This window comes from Ceratotherium simum, unplaced genomic scaffold (assembly GCF_057802395.1).
Source record: "Ceratotherium simum simum isolate JZ-2026a unplaced genomic scaffold, ASM5780239v1 HiC_scaffold_43, whole genome shotgun sequence".
NCBI lineage: Eukaryota > Metazoa > Chordata > Mammalia > Perissodactyla > Rhinocerotidae > Ceratotherium > Ceratotherium simum.
In genome coordinates this window covers 791,208-802,087 of record NW_028261259.1, presented here as the reverse complement: position 1 = coordinate 802,087, position 10,880 = coordinate 791,208, and the positions used below count along the sequence as shown (strand labels likewise).

The window sequence follows — 10,880 nt, the reverse complement described above, 5'->3', positions numbered from 1 at the left end:
TGGGCTCCCTCTGCCCCCGCGAAGCCTGCACGGCCGCCGGTAAGAAAGGGGGCGGCGGGCGGGTCAGGACGTGGCAGGGAGGCCGGGCGGGGGGCGGGGGCGCCGGGCGAAGGCCGGGGCGGCTCTGCGAGGGCCGGCGGCGGCGGCGGCCGGGCTCGGCGCGCGGGGGGCGCGTGAGTGGCGAGCGCAGGCGGCCCCGCGGAGCGCGTCCTAGCGCCGGCGGGCGGCGGAGCCCGGGCCTCCTCGGCGTGGGCACGGCTGGGCCGCGAGGGCGGAGCCGCGGAGCACGAGCGGCGAGCGCTTGGCCGGCGCGTCACTCCCGCTGCGACCCGGCCTCCCGGCACGTGGGGGGCAGCGGCGAGGGGGAGGGGCGGCGGCCCGGGCGAGGCTGGGAGGGCGCGGAGCGGGGCCGCGGGAAGTGTGAGGCGGGAAGAGAGACTCAGGGACCGGCATGGAGGCCCTGGGAGGGACGGGGGTGGCAGTGTGCGTCCGGCTGGGAGACTGACTGGAGCGAAGCTGCGATGGACGGAGGAGGGAGGAGGAAGGTTTCCAGCCTCCTTTCGAGCACCGCTTGGGAAACTCAGCAGGAGCAGAGCAACTGTTCAAGGAGCGGGCACAGGGGAGGAGGGTTGGGGAGGTTTGACTTCATTGTTAAGACGCGGGAAAGGCTGGAGAGAGCTGCGTGCGCCTGGAGCTTCAGAACTTAGGGCTGTGAGAAGGGCCTCAGAAAGAGGACTGACTCGGAGAAGGCAGATGAGGGGAAAAAGGAAGTTAGAATGTCCAGAGAAAGCCGTTTTGAGGAGCGAAAGGAAGGTGAAAAGGAAAGAACGAAAAGAGGAGTGAACTTTCTCAACGCAGAGAGACTTTCGGGAAAGAGGCGGTTTGTTAGAGTACCTAGATTTTTAAGACTTGTTTAACAGTAAAGCTCTTTGACGGGTTGGAATTAGTATTTAACATGAGGAATAAATGTTGCGTGGAAGAGTTACTTTTTGGATAACCAGTTCTTGCAAAGAGTCTACTGGACCTTAGTCTCTGGAGAATTAAAATCTCGATCTAGATGTAGAGTTTGCTATGATGAAGTTGGCAACAGCCTGTTTTCCTCCTCTTTTTTTGTGGAATGGAGATCATCGTAGGACTGAATTCTCTTTGCTGAGGTCGGAGGACAGCTCTGCTCTCAGTCGGCTATCTCGGTCCTTTCTGGCTGGGGAAGGATCTGACGTCTCCTTCCCCCGCTTCTTCCTCTCCCTCCCCTGCCAGAGATCTCCTTTGTTTATTCGTGGATGGCTTGTAGGTGACTCTCCAGTGTTGTGCTGAAATCTTGAAAGGTGGGAATGCTGTGTCTTGGTCAGTGATTTCTGCCCCAAACCCATTACTTAAAAAATCATAGTGTATATTCCATTACCTTTTTTTTTTTAATGGAATCTCCGCAAGTCCAACCTGGATAAATATTATTTAAATTTTATCATTCCACTGTCGGCTTACCTGTGAAAGTACACGTTTATTTTGACCTGTACAGTTTTTGTGAAGATTGTATGATACCCTTTTATTCTTCTGTTCTTATGTGAGCATTTTCAAAACTTTGCCTCATTCAAGTGTATGAAGTTCTTGGTGATATGAATTAGTGTTTGATTAAAGGTAACCTTTTCCCCCCTTACTTGGTTTGACAAAGTATCTAATAAGACTCCGTTTTCTATTCTTGGAATGTATGTATATGTTATATATTACCGTTTTTCTTTAGTTAGCTAGTTATCCATAATGTGTATATATGTATCGCTACACAGCTGCAGTTAGTCTAATAAAAGTTTTATCACTCAGCAGATATTCTGATTTCTTCTGTCAAAAATAAGCACTGGTGTGCTATAAATTCTAGTAAGTAGTCAGGAATGTAGTTAATGGAAGCCTAGGTATTTCTGATTGGCCTAGGTAGATTTGTATAAGTTCTAAATAGACTTATCTTTTTCTCTACAGGAAGTTTTCTTATTTTCTTAATATGTTTTCTTTAGGTGAATCAAAAAGGGTCCCAGGAAACCTGTGAATGTTGAAGAAAATTCGTCTGTGAATTTTTGGTATTCAAGGAGGAGTCAGTATTTATATTCATCTTTTAAACTGGGAAGATTTATATTTTATTTTAAAACTTCTTGATATTTACAATGAATGGACACAGTGATGAAGAAAGTGTTAGAAACAGTAGTGGAGAATCAAGGTAAGCACTTTATTATCAAGTATTTATTATGAAGAGAATGGAAAACTTGTGTGACTCTTTTTAGTTTTCTTAGTAGATGGCAGTTTTCAGGTTCAAATTCTTCCTCTTAGGTATCCAAACAGTAAAAAGTTTCTAATATAAGGAGCTTTGTTGATAATACAGGTTTTAATTATTTTTTTCCTTTGAGATACACAAAGAAGAATTTAAGTATAGAAGTTTGGGTTACTTAAATCTCCTTGGAGGTATATATTGTTTGGGTTAATAACTGAAGCTAGAACAAGTAGGAAAAGAGATTTAAATTGATTTGACTGTTAGTGCACTCTCTAAATAAAGGCAATAAGAATTTCTTTCCTCATCTTTTTCTGGCATTTTATCTTCTACCTGTGCTGTCCAATATAGTAGCCACTAGCCACATGTGGCTGTTTAAATGTAAATTAATTAAAATTACACAATATTCAAAAATCAGTTACTCAGTCACACTAGACACATTTCAAATGCTGAATAGTCCCATGTGGCTAGTGGCTACCATGATGGACGGTGCAGATAGAAAACATTACTATCACTACAGAAAGTTCTTTTGGACAATGCTGATCTGGATATTTGTTAAAGTATTGTTGCAACTCTTTTTTCTCCTATTTTCTTTAATTTGAGTTTTAATTATATATGAGTGAGTTAAGAGTTCTTACTTGGGCCATGTCTTTTTAAGGAAGATATAGTTTATGGGAATAAGCCATATTAAGCTATTTTAATGTGAAAGAAGCCTCTTCAAATACAAAGACTCTTTAAATTCTTCTGTAGCCCCCAAATTTTGAGTTATCTGCATATTAATAATAAAGTCCATGTAGTTATATATACTTATCGTATGTAGAGATCAGGAATATGGACATTGGAGTGAGACTGCCTGGTTACTTATCCCGGTTCTACTTCTGGTTAGCTCTGTGAATGAGGACAAATTATTTAACCTCTGGGGCCAGCCCCATGGCCTAGTGGTTAAGTTTGGTGTGCTCTGCTTCAGTGGCCCGGGTTCAGTTCCTGGGCACCGACCTACATCACTCATTGGTGGCCATGCTGTGGCAGCGACCCACATACAAAATAGAGGAAGACTGGCACAGATGTTAGCTCAGGGTGAATCTTCCTCAAGCCAAAAAAGGAAGATTGGCAACACATCTTAGCTCAGGGCCAATCTTCCTCAGCAAAAAAAAAAAAAGAAAAAAGAGAGAAAAAGAAAAAGTTAACTTCTGAGGCTTTGATTTTTGCAGTTTTGAAATGGGGATTACGGTATTATTTATCTTATTTGAAGTTGGGGATTAAGTGAGATGCTACATCCAAAGGTCTTAATATAGTTCCTGATATAATGAGCACTCAATATTTGCTTATTATGATTAGCATTATGTTTTATGTAACATAGGGTACTAGATAACTAAAACATTAATTATAGTGATAGAGAAATGTGATGGACAAGAAACAGGAAAGTTTTGGCAGTTAGGAGGGTTTCAGAAAAAATGTTGGGGTAGAAAATGAAGCAGTGGTATATGTATTTGACCTGAGACTTGGGATTTTCTGGTCATTCTAGGAATACTTGAGTTTATCAGCTTTCACAGGTGCACTGTTTGGATAACAAGAACATCATAGAGAAGAAGGAGTAGTTACGGAAAGCAGCATGATTTAGCAGAACAAGTGTTGGTCTGGAGTTACAAAACCTGAGTTGACACCATCTAACTAGTTCTCTGAATGATTTCTCAACTGTAAAGTAATTAAGAGTTGAACTAAATGATTTTGAAGTTTCATCCTATCACTTTTACAATGTGTAATAAAATTTTAGATAACAGAGTTTCTGATGATTCTAGTCAAACTCTGTTATCTAAAACTTTATGAATCAGCAGAGTTGAGAGGTAAATTAGAAGACTTTTGAATCTCAGTTTTGATTCAGATCTCTACAGGTATATTGACTATAGTAAGTGAATAGGAGAGTCACATTGTCCCGCATTGTCTTATTCATTAGTGAGCAATGAAATGGTTGATAGGTAGAAATACCTAGAGGAGACACAGGAACAAAACTACCTGGAAAATAGGAAGTAAGCCTCTTGAGAGTAAATCCTCTTGTTGAGTATGTGGAGAGATCGCGTGCTGTTATGTTCTGACCGCTTACCTGTTCAAGTAATCTTTTATATATTTTACTGCCATATCTAAAGCAAAGGTGAGTAGTAAGTCAAATTAGATGGTATAGTTGAAAAAAGTTAAACCCTGTGAAAGCAGATTTACTTACAGGAGTCTTTTATAATGCATACTCATTTAAAATAATTGCAAAGCATATTCTGTAATTATTCTGAGTCATCATTTCTACCATACAAGGTATGTGCTTCTGAGAAGTATGATTGTCGAGTTATCTAATTCTTTCAACTGCCTTGGTGTTTGTTTATCAGGAGGAGGAAGACCTGCTTCTATTTTGCTTTCATTTTCTTCCTTACTGCTGTTATGCTATCCTTTTCCTTTGCTCTACTGTCATTGTTACTAACCCTGAGACTCCCTCCCCAAAGTTTTTATAACAAGGCAGCACAGAGAAGGGAGATTGTGCCTAGTTAGTTAAAAGAGTGAGGAGGTGAACTTTATAGACATAGGGATTTTCTTGCAAACAACAAAAGTTTCAGTAACTATGAATGTTAATATAGAGTGATGAGAGGAGAAATATGCTCTCCTTTTAAAATTAATATACACTGTAAATAGTTTTTAAAGTAAAATTTGATTTTTATTGGCTAGAATTTTTAAATGTATTTTTGCTTTAGCGTTTCTTTTTTCCTTTATGAAAATGAAGTTTATGAAATGAAATAGACTTAAGAAGTCATTTAGCATTTTTGGTTGGTATAGTTAGCTTTCTACTAAAAAAATGGTTTTTTGATTCTTTCCATGTAGAAAGCTCTCTATAACCATTGACTGAAGGGAAGAAGAATACATAGGAAAATGTCTCTTGGGCTGTGCTATAACGGACAGTTTTGAAACTTATTTACTAAGAAATCTGGGTCAGGATGCACCTGTACATCAGTTTCAGCTCAGCACAAAGTTTATTATGTAACTGAAGTTAAGCTTTCTGAAGATACTATGGGAAGATTTCAGAGCATCAGTTCCTCACTGTGTGGATGTGTTGTTATTTGCAACCAAGTTTTTCAAATCCTGGGTAGATATTTTTTATTTTAAAATTATCTTGAATGATGATTTACTCCAGGACTAGATTTATGGGTAAAGACCAGAAATATATTATCATATTTTGCTCATTTTTGGATGATTGATACATGCTTAATACTCAGAAGAATTTCTCTGCTTGCCTGTAGATTAAATTTTTAATAATATGTTTGTCCATGTAAATTTGAGAATTTCTTTGAATCACTTTAATTAGTCTCTATCTATTATGCTCTTGAAAAATTCTTACAGGGTGAGGAAGGTTGTTAGTGATGTGCCATAATGGTCTTAACCATTTAGAATTAATCTCTAGCTGGCAATTGAGCTTTGTTGACCTGTAACACTTCAATTTCCTTGGCTTATAGAAAATATTTTAATTATCATTTTATGGTTCAAGAATCTTTGGATCTCAACTTTTAAAGTGTTTTGGGTAGGCAGTGAATAGGGAATATGATCACTGGAAATGTTCTAAATGAAAATCTCCTTTTTAGAAATTCAGAGTTTTAAAAGGCTTTTTAAAGGCTTTGAGAAGCTAGAGCCTAAATGACCTGTTAAATTTAAGGAAAACCAGTTCAGAGTTAATGTGAACACAGGGCGCAGTGTGCACCATGTGTCTGTTAGTGTCCTGTTGGATTCTACTATGGGATGCTGTTTGTGGAAACGTTGTGTTTCTGTACACACATACAGAGAGATTTCTTGCATCAACATCAGTCAGTTTCCTTCACTAGATGAATGTGAACAGTGTTAACGTCAACACCAGTTACGATGGTGTTTGCTGAGCTTATTGTGCAGTCATCTCAGAGTTTAAACAAATGTCACTTTTAAATTTCCAGAGTTTGTGCTAAGAAACATTTTCAGGAGGATGGGAAAGTGTGAAATCACAAAGCCAGAATGGCTAGAAGTCATTGAGTTAAGGAAACTGGTTTTTAAAATTCTCTGTGATGTCATTAATTGCAGGAAAGTGTGACTCTCTTACATCTCATTTTTTGTTATTCCCTATTTCTCAGTTCAGCATGTGCTTTCTTCATCTTTTCCTCTTTTTTCTCTCAAATATCCTGTATATGCTACTAAATCTAAGATCATCTAAGATCGCTTCTTACCCTTTGAAAACTCAATAAATCGTTAAGCAGGAGCCTTAGTAATAGGATACTCTGTTTCCAAACAGAATTTACCAAATTAAAATTTTCACACAATTTCCTAGGATTGTGGTTAATCTAGGTTACTGTAAAGTATTTAGGCTTTTTTAACTGATAAGGCTGAGAGAATTGTATATGACTTGACTTTGCAAGACATTACTTTTATCTACATAGGTATGAGATCATGTGGGGGCAAACATTAATGTGTAGTTACCCCTTTTTTGTGCAGTAGCCTCCCCTTATCCACGGGGGATGTGTTACAAGACCCCAAGTGGATGCCTGAAACTGCGGATAATACAGAGCCCTGTGTATACTATATTCTTTCCTGTGCATTCATACCTGTGATACAGTCTAATTTATAAATTAGGCACAGTAAGAGATTAACAACAACAATAATAAAATAGAACAGTTATAACCATATACTGTAAAAATAGTTCTGTGAATGTGGTCTCTCTCTCTCAAGATACCTTATTGCACTGTACTCACCCTTCCTCTTGTGAGGATGTGAGATGATACAATGCCTACATGTTGAGATGAAGTGAGGTGAATGATCTAGGCATTGTGATGTAGCGCTAGGTTAATATTGACCTTCTGACAATACATGAGGAGGATCACTGAGCCATGATGATGTTGATGGTTGGATGTCATAAGCAGATGATGTCCATGGTTGTTAGAACACAAGCACTGTGATACTGCGATAGTCAATCTGATAACTGAGGTAGCTACTAAGTGACTAATGGGCAGGTAGCTTATGCAGCGTGGATACGCTGGACAAAGGGATGATTCACGTCCCAGGTGGGATGGAGCGAGATTTCATCATGCTACTCAGAACAGCACGAAATTTAAAACTTACGAAGTTGGGAATTTTCTATTTAATATTTTCAGACCACAGTTGACTGCAGGTAACAAACTGTGGAAGGCAAAACTGCGTATAAGCGGGGAAGACTGTCCTGTTGAAATAGTTGCTTATTTAAGATCTTGACGACTGGTGGGTTACACGTGATATAGTTGGGTTTAAAAATAAGAGTATTTTTTGTGGTGAAGAGATAAAGAATAGATGGAGAAAACTTTTTTGTATTTTTTAAGGAAAATTTAAAAACATGCAGAAATAGAAAAGTTGCAGCCCCAATTTTGGTCCTTGGACCAGCAGCATTGGCGTCACTTGGGAGCTTGTTCAAAATGTAAAACCTTGGCCCCTACCCCAGACCTTCTGAATCAGAATCTTCATTTTAACAAGATTCTCCAGTAATTCGTATTCATATTAAATTCATACGCATATATATGAAGCGGTTCATTCAGCACCTTGCCGCTTTTTTTGTTACTGATGTTGTTATACATCGTTTTTATTTTCTGGAAACTCCCAAAGAACGGTGTCATAGGCCCTGCCATCAAGAGGCTGGGTACATTTCATTGCTCTAGAAACAATAATGCAACCAATAATCATTGAGCTCTTAACTCTGACTGAGCCAGGCATGGTGCACAGTACATGGTGCATTATGTGAATTTATCACAGTTCATCCTCACAAAACTCCTGTGATGTTCACAGTATTATGAGTCCCATTCTCTAGAAGGAGACACCAGATTTATAACCATTAAAAAAAAAAAAAAAGCTATTGGGGCCAGCCTGGTGGTGCAGTGGTTAAGTTCACGTGCTCTCCTTCCGCGGCCCAGGGTTCGCAGGTTCGGATCCTGGGCGCAGACGTATGCACCACTTATCAAGCCATGCTGTGGCAAGTGTCCCACAGAAAATGGAGGAAGATGGGCACAGATGTTAACCCAGGGCCAGTCTTCCTCAGCAAAAAGAGGAGGATTGGCAGCAGATGTTAGCTCAGGGCTAATCTTTCTCACCAAAAAAAATAATAAATTTCAAACTTCACTTGGATTTCATTGACTTTTCCATTAATGCCCTCTTTCTATTCCAGGATTCAACCCAGGGTACCATGTTATGTTTAATTGTCAGCTCTCTCCAGTGTCCTCTGTTCTGTGAGAGTTTCTTAGCCTTTGTTTGATTTCCTTAACAGTCATCAGAAGTACTGGCTAGGTGTCCTGTAGAATGTCCCCCAGTTTAGATTAGTCTGATATTTTTGTTAGGATAAACTAGGGTTATCAGTTTTTAGCACGAATATCACAGAGATGAAGTGTTCTTCCAGTCACATCGTATGGGGAGCATAATATCCACGTGACATTACTGTTGATGATAATGTCCATCACTTGGCCAAGGTAGTATTTGCCAGGTTTCTCCACTGTAAAGTTACTGTTTGTTTTTCCCTTTCCATGCTGTATTCTTTGGAAGCAAGTGACTGTGTCTGGCTCACTCTCAAGGGGGTGGAGGGAGTGGGAATTAAGTTCCATCTCCTGCTGGGAGGGAGTATCTACATATATTATAATGGAATTCTTCTGTAGAGAAGTCATTTCTCCCCCGTTTAGTCACTCATTCATTTATATAAGCATGGACTTATGTATATGTATTTTATACTTTGGGCTATAATCCAATAAATTTATTTTGTTGCTCAAATTGTTCTAGCCTTGCCCATTGTGAGCTTTCTTTCGAGTTGGCTTCTGTGTCCTTTTTACACATTCCCATTCTTTTGCCCTAGAGTCACTCATTTCTCCAAAGAGCTCTGGTTCCTTTTATTGGAGAAAAGGGTATTAGAAAGCAGATTTGGGTGCTGGGTATGCTCATTGCTACTCAGGTGTCACTACTTCTAGGCCCTCTCAGCAGACAAAGCAGACAGAGCTAGTAACATATGTATATATAGTAAAGCACGTATATCGGCATATCTATAGTTCTTTCTGTATCTGTCCATCTGTATACATATTAAGGTAAACTTGAGTTTGTACTGATGTCTCCAGCTATAATCCTGAACTACAGGATTCATCCTAACCTTCCTTTCTTGCTCCTTTATAATTTCTATCTCCAACAGAGAAACCTGGTTCCCACCATCCTCTACCTACCATCCATACTCTTCACCCTCAGCATATGGGTAAAGCAGGTGCAGAATTTCTAGGCTATTCTCACAGAAGAAACAAATTTACCAACTAGAATACAGTGTTTACGTACAGTGTACAGTTCCTATTATATTTAGCCTTACAGTTTCTAGTCAAAACACCCGTTTTCCAAAGTTACTCAAGTTAGCTTCTGCCCCCCAACCCCCTTCAGTATGATGATATCATAAATTTATAATAATGTTAGATTCATTTGTCACAGTTTGCATTCCATCCTGGGATACTCAGTCACATGGGTTGATTTTTTTTAAACTTGCACGTATTACATACACTCTGTGCTACACGGTTTTGTGGGCTTTGACAAATGCATAGAATCATTTATTCTCTGCCACAGTACTGTCAGAATGATTCCTGGCTACCACTGATTTGTTGTCCTTCCCTACAGTTTTGCCTTTTCCAGAATGTCATACAATGGAATCATGCAACATATGGCTTTCTGTCTCTTTCGCTTAGCAAAATGAGTTTGATGCAAATTAAGGTATAATTTACATGCAGTTTAACGTACAGATCTTAAGTGTACAGTTTAATGCATTTTGATAAATGCATACACCTGTGTAACCTATTCCTCTATCAAGATATAGAACATTTTTCTCACCCCATAAAGTTCCTTCTTGTCCCTTCCCAGTCAATCCCAGCTACTGCCTCACCTCCCTCACGTCACACTTTGATGCACCACTGTTCTGATTTTTTCCCCCAACAGAGATTATTTTCTGCCTGTTCTAGAAACCTGTATAAATAGAATCATATAGTATTTACTCCTTTGTGTCTGGCTTATTTTGCTTGGCATATTCCTACAAAAAATTTTAATTGATTCACAATAGAAGATGAAATACATATACAGTCTTTCCTATATACCAGGAAGTTTCATAAGTGCTTTACATATATCAACCAATTGAATCCTTAATACAAGTCTACAAAGTAGGCACTCTCATGTTCCCATTTTACAGATGAAGAAACTGGAGCACAAAACATGTTACTTGCCTGAGGTGAGCAGGTTATTAAGTGGTAGAGTCTAGACTTGAACGCAAATGGTCTCTCTCCAGAGTCCATACTCTTAAACTCTATGCTACAGAGCACTGCCTGAGTACCAGGTATGATTTGTGGCACAAGATCTACAGTAATGGATCACACACACAGTCGTTGCCATCATGGTGCTTACAACCTAATGGGGGTTGGGATGGAATAAATATTAGTCAAATAAATAAGTATATATAGAGTTAATTGGATGGTGATATGTGCTGTTGAGATGAATATCTCCCAATAACGATAAGAAATGTGGGAATTGGAGACTTGCTCATTTATCTGGAGTGAGAATGAATGCCTCTCTGTTCAGGGGACACTTGAGCAGAGACCTAAGTGAA

The 10,880-nt window shown here is 39.5% G+C and overlaps 1 pseudogene across 1 annotated transcript in view; it reads left to right on the top strand.

Moving 5' to 3' along the window:
* Nucleotides 1-471: 471 nt before the first annotated feature.
* The window catches only part of LOC147911315 (butyrophilin-like protein 9), a 54,215-nt pseudogene continuing 43,806 nt past the window's right edge, over nucleotides 472-10,880 (top strand). Inside the window, exons 1-2 of the transcript XR_015551072.1 lie at nucleotides 472-1,325; nucleotides 2,004-2,203. The product of XR_015551072.1 is annotated as a butyrophilin-like protein 9 (transcript). The remainder of the gene's footprint in view (nucleotides 1,326-2,003; nucleotides 2,204-10,880) is intronic.